The 16,295-nt window shown below is 47.5% G+C and overlaps 1 protein-coding gene across 5 annotated transcripts in view; it reads left to right on the top strand.

Annotated features, from left to right (window-relative positions):
- TSPAN18 (tetraspanin 18) overlaps positions 1-16,295 on the top strand; it is a 205,165-nt gene that overhangs the window by 98,928 nt on the left and 89,942 nt on the right. The window contains exon 1 of one of the 5 annotated variants that reach the window (XM_017858101.1): positions 1,507-1,598. The exons of 2 other annotated variants lie outside the window; for them this stretch is intronic. The gene's annotated coding sequence lies outside the window, so the exon portion shown is untranslated. Of the gene's footprint in view, positions 1-1,506; positions 1,599-9,583; positions 9,608-11,932; positions 12,092-16,295 lie in introns of those variants that run through there. 2 more of the 5 variants (XM_017858102.1, XM_017858100.1) reach the window with 2 other exon arrangements.

The following is a 16,295-nucleotide window of genomic DNA, read 5'->3' as shown; positions in this document are numbered from 1 at the left end:
TTATACACCCAGGGCCTGTGTTCTCAGACAAGGCCATTTCATGGATTCTCAGACTTCCCCAGTTCACAACAGAGACCCTGGTGGGCTTATTTCTCCATGAGTGTGTTTAGGGATGGATGCTCGCTTCGTCTACTATTTACAGGCCTTGTAGCAAATGCAAGGCAAGGCAGCCTCGAAAACCAGGGTGTGGGTCCCCACTCTGTCCTTTTTCTGACTGTGGGCCTCGGGCCGGGAGCTTTTTCTCTCTCAGCCTGCATTTCCCATCATTACAATGAAACAAGGATAAGATCTGCCTTACAAGGCTGGAGGAAAGATGGTGAGAGACAGGGTCCACACTCTTACACTGCACACAAAGTGAGGGGGCCGTCACAGAAAGGAAGGCTTTCCTGGAATAGCCAAGGCTAAAAGAAGGGCCGGGCATGGTGGCTCATGCCTGTAATCCCAGCACTTTGGGAGGCCGAGGTGGGCAGATCACCTGAAATCAGGAGTTCAAGACCAGCCTGATCAACATGGAGAAACCCTGTGCTGTCTCTACTAAAAATAAACAAATTAGGCCAGGCGTGGTGGTACATGCCTATAATCCCAGCTACTTGGGAGGCTGAGGCAGGAGAATCACTTGAACCCAGGAGGCGGAGGTTGCAGTGAGCCAAGATGGCGCCACTGTACCCCAGCCTGGGTGACAAGAGTGAAACTGTCTCAAAAAAGAAAAAGAAAAAGTTTGCATTCACCAATGCATGAAGGTGGACGCTTTTAGATCATCGTCTATGTGTCTATTGCTGACAGGTACCCCTGATATTAGCACCTAAACTTGCTGTGTGCCAGACACTGCTCTCAGGGTTTTACCTGGCTCATCTTGTCTCACCTGGTTTAGAGATAAAGAAACTGATGCATAGCATGTTTAACTTGCCCAAAGTCACACAGCTAATAGGTGGTAGAGCCAGGATTTGAAACCAAAAATGTCAGACTCTAAAGCCAAAGCTGTTTACGCTTCAGGTCTTGCCTCTGGATGTTTGTGTGGCCTTGTGGACAGACATACACAAGGGTTTGGATTCTGCACAGAGCCTGAGTCAGCGGTAGTATGGGGAGTGACTTGGGGAGCCTGGGGTAGGGGCAGGATTTTACTCTCTTTCTGTATAATGTCATTTCTCCTTTATACGCTTTTGCCCTCCCTGCCCTGTTGGCGCCTGTGCCCAGCTTACTAGAGTCTTATGTGATTGGGGACAGGAGGGACTCTCTCTTCTACATGTGAAGGCATTTGGACTCTTGGGTGCTTCCTGTTGTGGCCAAGCCAAGAGCCTTTTAGCTTACGAGGGCCCTGCCTGGATGTCTGGCCCCTCTGGGCTGGGCTGGAGTCTTGGGTGGACCCTGCCAACTCTGCCACTGCACTGCTTCCTGCCTCCAAGGTCACTGCTTCCACGTGACCCTTCCAGGGGCCCTGATTGCTTTCCGGCTGGTTGCTATAATCTATCCTCTGAGCCTGTCCCAGGAGCTCTAGGACCCGGGGCTGCTTTTCCAGGTGCCCGATGTTACTTACCTACCACACAACAGGGATCCCAGCATGGGAAGCCAGCCGACAGAACAAGACCAGCAAGCCTCAGGTACCTTGAGCCATAGCTTCCCTTTCTCCCTCGGCCCCTGCTGAGTCTTGAACCCTGAATGTCTGTGCAGACAGGTGTGCCCTGCCCAAGCCCAAGCCCTGGAGGAGGGTAGGTAATTCTGCAAGGAGACTGGGGAGTGCCTGGAATCTGGGAGGCAGCCTTGCTGGGGGGTAGGGGGGACGGGGGTATCTCCAGGTAGGTGATTTCCTTATGCTGAAGGGGGACATGTCCCACCCTGGGGTCATCAGGGACTTGGCTGGAATAAAGTCTTAGCCTGAACTCAGGTTAAAATTACCTCCTTTCAAAACATGGAAACCCAAACCACTTGTGATTTTGAATACCTCTCAAGAGACCTGTTCCCACTACAGAAGATACCTTTTCACGTGGGAAGCTCAGTGTACGTTTGCGAGAATGATGCTGAGGGGTTTGGAGACAGGTGCGTGAGGAAAGGATGGTGTGGAATTGTGCAAGAGAAGTTGGCAGAGAGAGGAGAGGGACATGGGAAGCAGGGATGACTGGGCCCTGAAGCAGGAGAACTTGGCTGCCTTCATCCTCTGCAGGCCAGAACAGGCCTCCTGAGGGAGTTCAAGGCACAGGAGTTAGGAAAGCAGGCTGCAGACTCCCACCTGGGTGTTTGGTTTGAGCCTTGGCTTCAACCTTACTGATGTTTCCCCACAGGGACGACTTCTTTCTTCCTGGGAGTTCATGGGCTTTGGACCTTATTGTTATCATTATTATTATGTTGAGGGTCTTCTTTGTGTAAGCATTGGGTGTCTTGCACAGGTGGCTATGCAGAGTGCCACAAGGTAGAGGCTGGGGGAATGAGGGTTTGGAGATGCTTGAGGTATGGTCTTTACCTATGTGAAAGGCTGGAGGTCTTTCTTTTCAAAGCCAGAAAAATCTGGCTTTGGACTACATCATTCTGATCCCAAATCTGGCTTGATTCTCTTATTGACTGATTGCTGTATTTAAAATGGTTTGTTTACTTAAACAAATAAACAAAAAAAGATGGCAAAGAGTTGGGAGCCTTGATCTTCCGTTAGCTGGCTGGAGGATCTTCGCAATTCTGATTTGTCTAGAATGGTTTCCTTACCTATAGGAGGATGAAGGGGTGCTCAGGGCCTTTGCAAGGCTGGTATTGCCACAGACAAGTCCACAGGGCCATAAGCACTGAGGCAGGGACCCTGGAAAGGTGGTCTGAGCTGAATGCATGAAGGCGAGCCCACTTGTGTGGCTTCAACTGCCATTGTATGATGGAGCTAGACCTCTTTCCTACACTCCAGACCCCTGGTGTCTGGATGTCCCATAGGTCCTTTACTGACTCAGCAGCTTTCCTGACCTTAATTCCCTTCCCACTTCTGCAGCCCAGCTGCAGTGAACGGGGAGTCTCAGTCTACCCACGGCCCAAGGCCACTACCAGGGAATCCTCTCTGACTCTCCCCCTGCTTCCCTCCAGCCCCATCAATATCCAGCCCATCCCCAGGGCCTTTCCATTCTACCTCCTAAATAGCTCTTGAATCTACCCTCTTCTCTCCATCACGACCCTTGTGGAAACCACCACTATCTCCTGCCTGAGCAACTGGTCTCCCCACCTCTACTCTTGCCCCTCTCATCAATCCCGTCTCTACTATAACGCAGTTTTTAAAATGCATGTTTATTTTTTAATTTATTGACTTAATTTTTAGAAAAATTTTAGGTTTACAAAAAATTTGAAAAGTACAAAGTTCCTAAAGAGACTCCCCTTACCCAGGCACACACACAGTTTCCCTGATATTTACATCTAATATTATTGTGATACATTTGTTACAGTTGAGCCAATATTGATACATTGCTATTAACTAAAATTCATAGTTTCCATTAGGGTTCCCTCTTTGCATTGTACATTCTATAGGTTTTGATACATGTATAAGTGACATGTGTCTACCAGTACTGTGTCATACAGAGTAGTTTCACTATCCCCCAAATCCTCTGTCCTCCATCTAATCTTCCCTCCCTTCCTTCTCCTGAACCTCCCACAACCACTAGTCTTTTTACTCTCATCATAGTTTTGCCTTTCCAGAATGTCATATAATTGGAATTTGATAGTATGTAGCCTTTTTAGACAGGCTTTTTTCACTAAGCAATATGCATTTAAGGTTCCCTCATGTCTTTTTGTGTATGATAGCTCATTTCTTTTTATCCCTGAATAATATTCTATTGAACAAATGCAATTTGTTTACCCATTTACCTGTTGAAGGACATCTTGGTTTCTTCCATATTTTGGCAATCATGAAAAAAACTGCTGTAAACATTAGTGTGCAGTTTTTGGTGTGGATACAAATTTTCACCTCATTTAGTTAAATACTAAGGAGTACAATTTTTGGATTATACAATAAGATTATGTTTAGTTTTACAAGAAGCTGCTAAACTCTCTTCCAAAATGGCTGCACCATTTTGCACTCCCACCAGCAATGAATAAGAGTCACATCCATGCCAGCATTTGGTCTTCTCAGGATTTTGGATTTCAGTGATTTTAATAGGTATATAGTAGTATCTTACTGTATGAGAAAGATTATTTCGTAGCCCAGACATTTTGAAACATGCGATATGAACCAACTGTGTCTCTCCCAGCATTCTGTGGTTCCCACTGCACTGAGTATAAAATTCCCACCCCTTCTGTGGTCTGAAGGGCCTGCATGATCCACCCCTGCCCTCCTCATGAGGTCACATCACTCCCTTCCCCTAGCCCACTCCACGTCATCCACACAGGACTCATTTCAGTTCCTAGAATCATGTGATCTCTTTCTTGACTCAGAGGCACAAAGAGGGTGTTCCCTCTGCCTGGAGCTCTTGTCCAGCCCTCTCCACCTGGCTGGCCCCTCTTACTCTTCAGTGTTCAATGCAGATATACCTCCTTGGAGAAACCTTCCTCTTCTCTCTCATCCCACTCTATCTATTGCCTTCATGGCACATATTTCAAACGGGGCTTGCAGATGTATTTGCTGGATTATAGTTTGCAAGTGCCATAGCAGGGAAAAGCCATGCCAGTTTGCTCACCATCACACCCCAGTGTCTTGCATGGTACTTGGCATAAAGGTATGACTTGATATTTATTTGCTGACTGGAGAATGAATGGCTAGGCCAGTTTAGTTGGGTAGGAAAGGGAAGGGGAGATATTTATTGAGCATTGGTTAGGCACCAGCCATGTCTGGCCACATTTGTGTTTGTTATTTTCTTTGATCCTATGAGGGAAGATCATCTGTACTTTACAGGTGAGGAAAGTGAAGCAAAGGGGGCTTAGGGCAGGGATCAAATTCCCACAGAGCCAGGCACCTAACACAAACAAGTAAGCACATTCAGTGAAAAACAAACAAGCAAACCAGCAGCTCAGGCTCAGGCATTTAAACTCTGGCTTTAGGGTCTGGAAGATACCAGAGAGTGGCAGGGACTGCAGTAAACTTCAGCACACACCACATCCAAACAGAGACTTACTTTCCAGCTAGATCCAGTATTTTCAGATCTTCTAATATTTTTAAAAAGAAGCTGGAAACTCAGCTTTCTAGAGAGATGTTTTCCAATTGTTGAAAATTGCCAAGCTAATTCACACTTTTAAAAAAATGCCACTGTGTGGGCCACGCGCGATGGCAGGTGCCTGTAATCCCAGCTACTTGGGAGGCTGAGGCAGGAGAATTGCTTGAACCTGGGAAGTGGAAATTGCAGTGAGCTGAGTTCACACCACTGCATTCCAGCCTGGGCAACACAGCAAGACTCTGTCTCAAAAACAACAACAACAAAACAAACAAAGTGTCACTATGCCAATGCTGTATTAGGCCAATGGAGGTGTGATCCACTTTCTTAAACTCTGGTTTAGGGTCCAGGGAGCAGAAAAGCAGAAGAGGTCCTCTGAGGACCCCCATCTGTTCCACCTTTTCAGACCTTTTGAAAGGCTGTCTCCTACCTCAGGAACCGATGAAGAGGTTATGTATGCTCAGAGCTACAGACTCAGACAAAAGATGTGGCCCTGAAAAAGATGTCAGGATGTTGCCGTGCACTAGAGCTGACAAGTGTGATTACATTTCTGTATCCCTGGCTTTCAAGGTCTCTCACCCAGGCCCTCACAAGCCCCAGGGGAATCTAGAACTTGGCTTTGGAAAAAGCATGTCCAAGGATACAAACCAGGGCATCACTGTGCTTGTTTACATGGCCCCTTGACCACTCCTAGGTCCTGCTGGAGATGCCTGGGTTATCAGAGCATTTGGATCATTCATTTACTCGCTCACTCACTCATTTATTTATTCACAAATGTAGGTTGGGTGTCCAGTATGCACTGGCATTCTATATGCTGAGGAAACAGGAAACAAGGTCTCTGCCTTCATGGAGCTTGGCTTCTAGTGGGAGTAACGAGTTAAGAGATGAGTGCATAACATGATGTCATGCAGTGGTTAGGCCAAGATGGCAGGGTGTGGCTGGTGGGGTGGGGAGCTGTCTGGGAGAGCTGGTCCAGGAAGCCTTCTTGGAGGAGGGGATATTTGAGCAGAGACCTGAATGAAATGGAGGGAGCTGAGCTAAGATCCAGGATAAGAGGTTCTAAGCAGAGGGAGAGCCAGCACCATGGCCCCTGACATGCAACAGCTCCGAGTTCAAGGAACAGTAAAAAGGTCATTGATCAAAGAGGGTGAGAGGGGAGGAGAGTGAAGGAGACCATCACTCCCCTAACTTTAAGATGGCGGCCACCTGTCCAAGCACTTGACTCATGTCATAGTGACCTTCAGTTCCCTACCTATGATGCAGGCGTCATTACCCTCACTTCATCAGAGGAGGCGACATCACTTGACCCCGGTGGCTGCCCATGCTAGGTGGGCAGTGTGTGGAATGTGAAGCCAGGCAGCCCGCCTCCAAGCTGCCTCCTTTCCATCGGTATGCATTCTGCATCTTACCAAGGCCTATGTATGTGGTATCCAGTTCCATGCCTGGCACAGTCCATGCTATTAATGAATAAATGATGCTTGTTCGTGCTCCACTTGATGGAGGGTAAACCTCGTTTTCATCCTCAACTCCTCCTCTTCCTTTTTCCTTCATTCTCCTCTGCTTCTCTCATCCCTCCCCAGCCAAGCTTCTGTTTCCAATTCTCTACCCTAGACCCCCAAATTCCACCTTCCTCAGCTCCCAAAGAGCCTTTCCAGCTCTGGGCTGCTTCTTCCCACGCTGACAGCTGGAACAGAAGCCCGGAACAAGCCAATCATATTCCTCCCAAACTGCCACTGCCCGGGAGGGACGTGTTTCTCTGCAGCACCCTCATTGTCCCAGGGACCCTGGGGAAGAGCTGTCGTTGTCAGGCTTCCAAAGCTGACCTTCTTCCTTGTCCCTCCTTCTTCGATCCCTGCTGCACCTGCTCCTGCCTGGCTTTGCCACAGCCTGCAGCCTTCTCCTTGTTCAGGCAACAGCCTCACCACCCACTGACTTCACAGACGTTCACTTTTCCAGGGAAACCTCAGTGGCTCTCCACTGCTGGTCTCCTTCTCGAGTGGCGTGGTCTGAATATCTAGGATATCTTTGGGACTTTACTTTCCAATGATGCTCCCTGGATGTCTATCAAATAAGGCTACACTCCTTCTCTGTGCCTTTGCCCACACTCTCTCCTCTCCCGGGAATACCGTTCTTCCCTTCTCTGCCTGCCTGAAGCTTTCGTGTTTGAAGGCACCTCCTCCAGGAGTTCTCCCTTCACTGCTCCAGTAGAAACACTGTCTCCTCACTCTGGGCTCCAAAACCTGTGGTCTGCCCCTTATCATTTATCTTGGTGCCTGGCTGTCCTGGACACAAGGGACAGGGCAGGATCCTGGACAGACACAAGAACTTGGGTTCAAATGCCAGCTTTCCTTCCTATTGGCTTAGTAACCTTGGGCAAGTAGCTTAACCTCTCTGAGCCCCATTCCTTCATCTGTAAAGAGGAATAATAAAATTACCTTCTTGGGTTGGTTTAATGAGTTTAATGATCAGAGACAAAGACCCTATCTCTGAGCAAATGGTGCAGCAAATGGTGACTCTTAGGTAATTATTTCTCATTTGACTCTAGTTGCCTTGTTTGCAAGAGCTTTACCTTCCACCTCCTCTAGGAAGCCCTCCTGAATTTCCAGGCTTAATTCCTCCTTCCTGTTATCACCAAATGACCTCATTAATAAGCACTTTCCCCCCCTTAGAATAGTTATTTGAATGATTTTTATCTTCTATGCTAGAAAAGGCTTATAAGCATGAATGACATAATTTTATCTCAAAGAGTCCATCTGTGGTGGCTAAATGTCACTATGGATCACTGTAAACCCAGAATGATGGCTGGGCAGGGGAGAGGGACCCAGGAGCAGGCAGGTCACCCCACTGAGCAGAGAAGATGCTGGCAACTGCAGCCTGTAATGTAGACACCAGGTCTGATAGACACCCCACCTGGGCCTTGATTCTTCTTTCTTAAAAGTCACCTGGGGGGGTCTCTGGGATCTGGGACTTGCTGGGGATAAAGACACCCTCCCCATCTAATCACCTGCAATTAGATGCTCACCCCCACCCAGTAGAGGAATCTGCTTTGTCCATAACCTGCCTGCCCAAAGAGAGCCTGCTGGGCAGGTAAATAACACTTGCGTGTGGCTTCCCTTTGAAAAGGAATTTATAATGGCGGCTTCCTAGATAATTAATTACCGCTGCCCACTCTGCCCAGCTACAGGCAGTCCCAGCGATCAGCTTTTGTTCCCAAGGCTTAAACCCAGGCAGGAACCATGAGATTGCTGAGGCCAGGAGCAAAGAGGGGGCTTTTTAGGATTCTTTTTTCTTCCTTTCAAATGGACCCTCAGGGAGATGGAGGCGAGGTGGGGGGCTTGGGACACAGAACAGTGAATTACTAGCTTCTTTCCAGCCTGCACCTCGGGCACCTCTGGCAAAAAGACCTGCCAGTTCCTTTCGGCCCCTGGAGCCTCTCGCCTCTGCTTAGAAAACAAATCCCTGCCTAAGCTGGGGCTTTTTGTTGGCTCCAAAAGGAGAGAGCCACATGGGTTCTTTCTGGGGAGGAAGAAACGGCCCCAGGGAGAGGACTGACTGGTTGGGTTTCAGAGTGCACCGTGTGTGCCTGGGTTGCGAAGTTGGCAAATGATGAATCTACTTTTTTTTATCCACTTTGATGAAACCCAAGGCCTCACAAGGAGTTTTCACCATTGTCCTTTGCTAAATGCATTTCCCCAGCACCCCTTCTTTCATTTTCTCGCTTCTCTAGGGAGTCGGGAAAGTCATAGAGAGAGGTGTTAGGCAGGCAGGCTCAGCACCAGGCTGATGTGGGTTCAGATCCTGCTCAGCTGTAACCCAGGCATGTTGCTAAACTTCTCTGACCTCGATGTCTTCATCTGAAAAATGAGAGTAATCACAACACTCACCTCAAAGCATTGTTGTTAAATGGGATAATATTTGCATGGTCCTCAGATGCCCTACAAGTAGACCCCAAGGCAAGCATTTGTGGACAGAAGATATATTAAGGATGATTTCCCAGAAGAAGCCGCTAAGGGGGTTGGGGGAACAGGACAGGGAAGGGGAGGAAGCCAAGCGAGGGGGCGAGTTTAGGCCCTGCAGGGGGCTGCTCTTGCTGGTCCCACAGGGAAACCTGTAAGTTTGTTAACTTGAGAGAACTGAGCTTTCATCCTCCACACCCTCAGACATTGGCTAAGGGCCACCCTAAGGGTGAGGGAGGGATGGAATCTTCCAAGCACCTCTGGTTGCCTGCACGCAGGAGCAGGGGACTCCGGTAGCTCAAAGGTCATCCTCCGATGAGAATGACTTAGGCAGGCCTCTAAAGAAGAAACACACAGAAGAGGGGGCCGCGGGGAGGGTCCCTGACAGTGCTGCTGCAGCATGGGCAGCCCCCAGCCTCGCATACAGCGAGCGTTCAGTACACCGTCCTGGGTCGGTCACTGGACAATTCATGCAGATGAGAATCACAGAAAGGTTAGGACATGAACCTACAGAGGCAAAGCATATCCATGTATGGGCTGGAGTTGGTAAGTCCCTTCTTAGACAGGCTTAGATCTCCTAATGTCATAGTTCTTTGGAATTTCAAGCTGAGATCTTCTTCATATTTCCTGAAAGTCCTTTCCGTGCCTTTCCTGGGGGTTTGGACTGCTCCCAGGGAAGGAGGAAGGCTTGGGTGAGGCATTACTGGACCAGGCCTGATTTTGCTGAGAAAGCGATCTGCAACCCAGCTTGGATCAAGCCCCTCCCCACCTTGTCTCGTCTCACAAACACGTTGTATTTTACTGTTGGGGGGCGCGGGGGGGGGCAGTGGTAACAAAATGTTACAGGCATACCTGGTTTTAATGCACTTCCGTTTATTGTGTTTTTTTGTTTTGTTTTGTTTTTATTTATTTTTGCAAATGGAAGCTTTGTGGCAGCTGCGCATAGAGCAAATCTATCAGCACCATTTTCCCAACAGCGTGTGCTCACTTCCTATCTCTGTGTTGCATTTTGGTAATGTTCAAACTTTTCATTATCAATATGTCTGTTGTTGTGATCTGTGATCACCGATCTTTGATGTTACTGTTGTAATAGTTTGGGGGCACTATTACATATAGGCTGCACCCCTATATGACGGTGGATTTAATTAATAAATGCTGTATGTGTTCTGACTGCTCCACCCACCGGCCATTCCCTTGTCTCTCTCCCTCTCCTTGGGCCTTCCTATTTCCAAATATACAACAATATTGAAATGAGGCCAATGAGTAACCCTACAAGGGCCTCTAAGTGCTCAAGTGAAAGGAGGAGTTGCACATCTCTCATTTTAAATCAAAAGCTAGAAATGATTAAACTTAGTAAGGAAGGCATGCTGAAAACTGAGACAGGCCGAAAGCTAGGCTGCTTGCACTAGTTAGCTAAGTTGTGAATACCAAGTTCTTGAAGGAAATTAAAAGTGCTACTCCAGTGAACACACACATGCTGATATGGAGAAAGTTGTAGTGGTCTGGATAGAAGATTAAACCAGCCACAACATTCTCTTAAGCGAAAGCCTAATCCAGAGCAAGGTCCTAACTCTCTTCAATTCTGTGAAGGCTGAGAGAGGTGAGGAAGCTGCAGAAGAAAATTGGGAGCTAGCCAAGGTTGGTTCATGAGGTTTAAGGAAAGATGCTGTTTCCATAACATAAAAACACAAGGTGAGGCAGCAAGTGCTGATGGAGAAGCTGCAGCAGGTTATCCAGAAGATCTAGCTAAGATCATTGATGAAGGTGGCTACACGAAACAACAGATTTTCAATGTAGATGAAACAGCCTTCCACTGGAAGAAGATACCATCTAGGACTTTCATAGCTAGAGAGAAGTCAATGTCTGGCTTCAAGGCTTCAAAGGACAGTCTGACTCTCTTGTTAGGGGCTAATGCAATTGGTAACATTAAGTTGATGCCAGTGATCATTTACCATTTTGAAAATTCTAAGGCCCTTAGGAATGACACTAAATCCACTCTGTGCTCTGTAAATGGAAGAACAAAGCCTGGATGACGGCACATCTGTTTACAGCATGATTCACGGAATATTTTAAGCCCATTATTGAGACCCACTGCTCAGAAAAAAAGATTCCTTTTCAAAATATGACTGCTTATTGACAGTGCACGTGGTCATCCAAGAGCTCTGATGGAGATGTACAGGGAGATTCATGCTATTTTCAGGCCTGCTGAGATACATCTATTCTGCAGCCCGTGGATCAAGAAGTCATTTAAACTTTCATGTCTTCTTATTTAAGAAATTGATTTCGTAAGGCTGTAGCAGCCATAGATAGTGATTCCTCTGATGGATCTGGGAAAAGTAAGTTGAAAAGTTACTGGAAAGGATTCACCATTCCAGAAGCCATCAAAAACATTTGTGATTCATGAGAGGAAGTCAAAATAGCAACATGAACAGGAGTTTGGAAGAAGTTGACTCCCAACCCTTATGAGTGACTTTGGGGAGTTCAAGACTTCAGTGGAGGAAGTAACTGCAGATGCGGTAGAAATGGCAAGGGACCTAGAATTAGAAGTGGAGCCCGAAGCTGTGGCTGAATTGCTGCAATCTCATGATAAAGCCTTAGTGGATGAGGAGTAACTTCTTATGGATAAGGAAAGAGATGGAAATGCCTCCTGGTCAAGTTGCTTTAAACATTGTTAAAATAACAACAGAGGATTTAGAATATTACATGAACTTAGTTGCTAAAGCAGTGGCAGAGTTTGAAAGGATGGACTCCAATTTTGAAAGGAGTTTTACTGTGGGTACAATCCTATCAAACAGCATGACGTGCTACAGAGAAATCTTTTGTGAAAGCCAGAGCTGATTGGTGTGGCAAACTTCACCCTCTTATTTTCAGAAATTGCCACAGCCATTATGACCTTCAGCAACCACCACCCTGATCAGTCAGCAGCCATCGACATGGAGGCAAGACCCTCCGCCAGCAAAAAGACTACTACTCGCAGAAGGCCCAGATAACAGTTAGCATTTTCTGGCAATGAAGTACTTTTAAGTTAAGGTATGTACATTTTTTTTTTAAACAATGCTATTGCACACTTAATAGACTACACTATGGTGTACACATACTCATAACTTTTACTTTCAGTGGGAAGCCACAAAATTTGTGTGACTCACTTTATTGTGATGTTTGATTTATTGGGATGAGCTAGAACTGAACCTGAATATCTCCGAGATATACTTGTATCCACCCAAATATTGATGAGATTTGGTGGTGGGGCACAAGAATAATGTCCCCACACCCCTTACAAAGATGTTCATGTCCTAATCGCTGGAACTTGTAAATACATTTTCTTACATGGTGTATTAGTCTGTTCTCATGCTGCTAATAAAGACATACCAGAGACTGGGTAATTTATAGAGGAAAGAGGTTTAATTGACTCACAGTTTCACATGGCTGGGGAGGCCTCACAATCATGGTAGAAGGCAAAGGGAAAGGAAGGCATGTCTTACATGGCAGCAGGCAAGACAGCTTGTGTAAAGGAACTCTCCTTTATAAATTAGATCTCATGAGACTTAGCCACTGTAATGAGAACAGCATGGGAAAGACCCGCCCCCATGGTTCAATTATCTCCCACCGGGTCCCTCCCGAGACACATGGGAATTATGGGAGCTACAATTCAAGATGAGATTTGGGTGGAGACACAGCCAAACCATATCACATGGCTAAAGGGACTTGGTAGATGTGATTGAGTTAATGTTTTTGAGGTGGGGAGGTTGTATTGGAATGTCAAGGTGCAGCCAGTCGAATCACATGGGTTTTTAAAGTGTCAAAGGGAAGTTTGACTTCACAAGAGGAGTGTGGGGAGTGACGCCACCTGCAAAAGACTGGACTGGCCGCTGCTGGCTCTGAAGAGGGAAAGGCCCATGAGTCAAGGAAGACAGACAGCAACCTCTAGAATCTAGAAAAGGCAAGGAAAAGGGTTCTGCCCTGGAGCCTCTAGAAGGAACGTGACTCTGCAGACACTGTGACTGTACCACAGTGAGACCCATTTAAAAGGACTTCTAGAATAATTAAGAAGATAATACACTTGTGTTGTTTTTAGCCCCTAACTTTGTGGTCGTTCATTACAGCAGCCAAAGGAGACCCTTTTAGGTGTTGTAATCGTTTAATTTTATGTGTCAACTTGACTACCTAGAGTACCCAGCTATTTAATCAAATCCTCATCTAGGTATTGCTAGAGAGGTCTTTTGTCAATGTGGCTAACATCTACAGTCAGTTGACTTTAGGTATGTAGGAGGGCCTTATCCAATTCGTTGGAAGGCAGGAAGAGCAAAAATGGGGGTTTCCCAGAAAAGAAGGAATTCTGTCTCAAGCCTAGAGCATCAGCTCCTGCCTGAGTTTCCAGCCTGATTGCTTACCCTACACTTTTCAGACTGTACATCCCTCTGAACATTTTGGTGGACATGCAAATGCGTTTCTGTTCATTTCACCTTGATGCAGTGGAAAGGGTCTGGGGCTTGGACTCTGGGCCCCCTGGCTCCCCAGTCTGTCTCTGTCTGCTCAGGCTGTCTCCCTTGCCTCCTGCAAAAAGAGAAACCATTTCTCAGACACTCTCTGGGATTAGGTGAAATAAATGAGTCTGTGTCTGTCTGTTTTTCCCTAATGAGCTTCTCCCTCGGGCTCTTTTCCCTTTTCCTTGGATCTCTGCATTCATCACTTTCTCTCCCACAAGGAAAGAAAGTATATCCTCGTGTCTTCTCTGTCCCTCCTGCAACAGCTTCTCGGGATGCAAACCCCTCTGCCATTCTTTCCCTCTTATCTAGCCTGCCTCTGTCTCTCCTGCCCTCCCCCTGTCTGCCCCAGGGGTTCCTCTACCAACTCCTCCATCACCACCACCACCTGCCTTCTCTCTGCCCCACTAATCTTGTCTAATTGCTTCCTGGAGTTAAGACAGGCACCATCACTGAACTGAGCATATAAGGGGGGAGGAAGGTAAGTGTGGGGCAGAAGCTCAGGGGCCATTTAGGGACCAGGGGGCAACCAGAGGACAGGGAAGGCCAGTAGCTATAGGCCTAGGGAGGCAGAGGTGAGTGTGACTTGTTGATTCCATGGTACTCCCCAGGATAGCTCTCTGGGGGCCCAGTCCTCCCAAGCACATGGCTTGTTCTGCAGTCACACTCCTAAATGCCACACCCAGGGTGGGTGGCTGTCCTCAGCCCCTCACAGCACTGTGATGGGGCCCATGGCCAAGTACCTCCCCAGAACTCTTGGCTATGTCAGGAGGGAACCTCATCCTAGGTCAACCTGGGCTTTTTTTCTGTGCAAAACCAGTGTGCTGCCTTGGCCAAGTCCTCCACGGAGAGAAAACTCCTGAGGCCAGGGAACCTTGAGCAACGTTGTTTGACGGCTTAGTTTGTGAATCTGTGAAATGGGGCTGATCATGCACGACTAACTCCTGAGCACTTAAGGAGACTGTTTGGCGAGGGCATGGCACAGTGCCTGGCCTGTTGTCACCAACCAGAGAGTGGGAGAGGCAGCCTTGAGGGTCTTTGCCCATTTCCGCTGGCCTCTCTCCCTCATTGGGGAAAGTTGATATAATAACTAGATGTCAAAAGACATCAAAAGAGGAAGCAACATTGGCAGAGCCCTTTGTAAAGAATGATGCTCTTTTGGCGGGTGATCTTGCTTAATACTCCTAGTAGCCCTGAGGTGAGGGAATTATTCTTCACATTTTGGAAATGAGAAAACTGAAGTTCAAAGCAGTGAAGTAGCATCAGTGCCTGAGGGTGCCCAGTTCAGAGCTGGAATGGAGCAGGATTCCAGTCCCAGGCTGCCTCCCGGAGAGATGGGGCACAGATTCCCATGGGCAAAGCAGGCCCCAGACTCTGTTTCTGTTTCAACAGAAATGCAGCGGTGTGCTGCTTGATGTTGTGCAAAACACACCATGTTCATTATCCTGCTTGATCATGACACAGCTTGCATTTCAGGCAGGAAATCTTAGCCTCACTTTGCAGACAGAAAACACCATCTAGAGAGATTGAATCACTTCCCTGTTTTCTGTAGCCAGCAGGTGGCACGGGGCCGCCATCCTCCAAGCTCAGGGCTCCTGGTTACTGCTATATGACCATGGGTACAACTGTACTATTCTTTGCCTCAGTTACCTCCTTGTCTCCAAGGATGTAGTGAGAATTAAATGACACACAGATGCAGAGAGCCTGGTATCATCACAGTACCTGCTGGGACCTCAATACCTGAGCATTTTCTTCCCTTTGGCAAACTCTTGCATCAGCCCCCCAGGGCAGCAGGAGCCCTGGAGTATTGCCTGGCAGGATTAAAGATATGCAAAGATTTATTGAGTGTCTACTGCTTATGTGCTGGAGGGTTTGGTGGTGACAGACACAGTGGCTGCCTACATGGAGCGTAATACTCCAGCACAGAAGGTGGGCAGAAAACAAGGTAGCCAGGAATTCATCAAATGACTGCATGTGGCCAGTCGGGGTGGCTGATGCCTTTAATCCCAGCACTTTGGGAAGCGGAGGCAGGCGGATCACTTGAGGTCAGGAGTTCAAGACCAGCCTGGCCAACATGGTGAAGCCCCCATCTCTATTAAAAATACAAAATTAGCCAGGCATGCTGATGGGTGCCTGTAATCCAAGCTACTCGGGAGGCTGAGGCAGGAAAATCACTTGAACCCAGGAGGCAGAAACTGCGGTGAGCTGAGATTGCACCACTGCACTCCAGCAAGAGCACAAAATTCCGTCTGAAAAAACCAAACCAAACCAAAACAAAAAACTGCACGTTGTAATAAGTAGTATGAGGGTGGGAAAATATTTTTTAAACATAAGAAAGGCTGCCTTACTTACAGTGGTCAGGAAAGGCCTTTATGGAGGGGACCCTTGGGCTAGTGCCCTAAAGCAGGTGAAGCCGACCGTGCAGAGCTGAGAAGAGGAGGGTTCCAACTGACAGGGAAGTATGTGCAAAAGGCCCTGGGACAGGAATAGGTTTGGGCTGTTCACGGGTAGAGAGAAGAGCAATACAGCTGGGGCCCAGTGAGAGATGAGGCAGTGGTTCCCGCAGAGGTTGGCAGGGATCCCACCATCAGGTCCAAATGATAAGTTTAGTCTTTTCTTCTAAGTCTAATATGAAGTCATAGATAAGGCTTTAAACAGGAAGGGACACGCTATGATTTAAATTTGAAGAGGTGAGCCGTTTGTAAGCTCATGAACAGTTATGGTTGGAAGGATCGCTAAATCTGATCTAG

This window comes from Rhinopithecus bieti, unplaced genomic scaffold (genome assembly GCF_001698545.2).
Source record: "Rhinopithecus bieti isolate Rb0 unplaced genomic scaffold, ASM169854v2 scaffold_46101, whole genome shotgun sequence".
Lineage (NCBI taxonomy): Eukaryota > Metazoa > Chordata > Mammalia > Primates > Cercopithecidae > Rhinopithecus > Rhinopithecus bieti.
The sequence above is the reverse complement of the archived record's forward strand: the minus strand, read 5'-3'. Positions and strand labels throughout refer to the sequence as shown.